The 2,234-nt window shown below is 33.0% G+C and overlaps 1 pseudogene; it reads left to right on the top strand.

The window, feature by feature from the left end:
• Positions 1 to 459: 459 nt before the first annotated feature.
• LOC145256667 (U2 spliceosomal RNA) lies at positions 460 to 586 on the top strand (annotated as a pseudogene).
• Positions 587 to 2,234: the final 1,648 nt, after the last annotated feature.

Here is a 2,234-nt window from a genome sequence, read left to right as displayed (position 1 = left end):
TAAAAATGTTTTAACATTGGGCTTAAGTAGGCACCCCCCTCCCACCACACACACATAAATACAAATTTAAAGGGGTAACCATGATAAAAGAGGCTGGCCGAGAGAAAAATCATTTAAAATTTACAACAGAGACGAGATGGATCAACCAACCTCACCATCTTTTTGACTTGGCCTTGTGCCTAAGTTTTTTGTTCATTTTCCCAATTATATTTTTTTCCTGTGAATAAAAAATTTAATATCTCAAAGTGTAGTATCTGCTCCGGCAGATACTGCAAGCAAAGACCATATGTGGGGGCAACCCCACATATAGGACCTTGGTCAATGTAGGGGCAATCCTTCCTACCAACTGTCACTATTCAGCTCCCCTACTCCCTGGGAAGTTGGTCCCCATTTACCCTTCACTCCTCACATTAAAAATCGGCCTCGTGCCTAATTTGCTCGGTGGGAGAGCAAATAAATACCCTTTTCACGGCCTTTTGGCCAAGATCAAAGTGTAGTATCTGTTTTTACTACATGCTGTACTTATTGTGATATAAAGTGGGGGATCACTTTTCTGTTTTAATTTAATGTAAAATGATCACCCACTTTACAACCAGTCAGTCTCAAAGCCATTCAAGTCATTCTCCAGATCATTCAAGTAGTTTTTGAAGGATATCAGTTATTTTTTAAGCATTCAAGTCATTGTTAAGGTCATTCAATTCATCCTTAAGTTCATTAAAGTCATTCTAAGTCATTTACTTTTTATTTATTTAAGTCATTTCAGCCCATTTTTCGATCATTTTAGTTTATCTTTAAGAATTTCATGTCAATCCTACATTCACGCATTCATTCATTACACGAGAGCACGTGACTAATGGCTATCGGCTTTGTTTTTATTTTTAATTCAGAAGAATTTTTTTTCGCTTATTCTTAATTTTCAAGTAACCTTTTTTGTTTGTTAAAGAAAAATAATTAAAACTAATGTCCTCATTTACTTGCATCTTCACGAGGGCAAAATTAGTCAGAAACACATGTGAACAAAATCCATCATCTCCTGCTCTTTGTTTTTGTTTATAAAATTTAATCGGTGTTACCTAGGATTTATTATAATAATTATACAATAGCAAGTGTGTTTAATTGCCTGCGAAACGGATTTTCTTTATAATTTATTTAATATCTTAAATTAAAAATGATCAATTTTTACGACGTGACCCAGCGTCGTTTAACCCCTAGAAAAAAATGGTCAATGTAAAGTTTCTTTCCAACTCCTCCAAAAAACTTGAAAATGACGACTTTTAATGGTTTTCGATTCTGCTGAAAACGAATATCACATTTAAATTTGGTGCAGATAAGTAGTTTTCATAATATGAAAAATTACTATTTCAAAAAGTGGGGGATCACTTTCCTATATACATTTAACGTAAAATGGGTACCCACTTTCTAATCACCTAATAATTTCTTCATATCATAAAACAAATTAAACTGTGATATTCGTTTTCAGCACCACAGAAAACCGGCGCTGTTTTTTACTAAGAGATTCGTTTATTTTTTCTTAATTTAAGACGTAAATAATGCTGTCAGTAAGCTTATACGAGCGGTCGGTTTACAAAAATATATTTTTGTTTTTCATTTTTTTTTGAGGTGGGTATTCAATTATAGAATTTGTATAGTTTTTACCAGGTGCTTCTGTAGTTTACTTAACCGCCTCCTAATGTAAACAGAATTTTTGGGAAATGTTAAACTGCAGAGGAACCTGTTCACAACAATATAAGCTATATAATGAAAAAAGAACGAAAAACAAAACTATGCTTTTGTAAACTTACGAACAGCATGATTAGCGTCCTAAATTGTGAGATGAAACCCATCTCTTAGTAAACAAATAAAAGCGCCAATTTTCGGGGGTGCTGAAAACGAATATCACAGTTAAATTTGTTTTATATGAAGAAATTACTAGGTGACCAGAAAGTGGGTGCTCATTTTACGTTAAATTTATATAAGAAAGTGATCCCCTCACTTTTTGAAAAAGTAATTTCTTCATATCATCTGCCCCAAATTTAAACGTAATATTCGTTTCCAGCACCACCGAAAACCATTAAAAGTCGCCATTTTAAAGTTTTTGAGGGAGTTGGAAAGAAACTTGACATTAATTCCAAAAATTAAGACCTGTTTTTTTGTGGCCTAATACGTTTAAGCAGTCTTTATAAATAATATGAAGGAAGAAATTTTGAAAAAAAAATTAATATTTTAGCGTAGGG

Source organism: Euprymna scolopes, chromosome 32 (assembly GCF_053919585.1).
Source record: "Euprymna scolopes isolate OS-2025 chromosome 32, ASM5391958v1, whole genome shotgun sequence".
NCBI lineage: Eukaryota > Metazoa > Mollusca > Cephalopoda > Sepiida > Sepiolidae > Euprymna > Euprymna scolopes.
The sequence above is the reverse complement of the archived record's forward strand: the minus strand, read 5'-3'. Positions and strand labels throughout refer to the sequence as shown.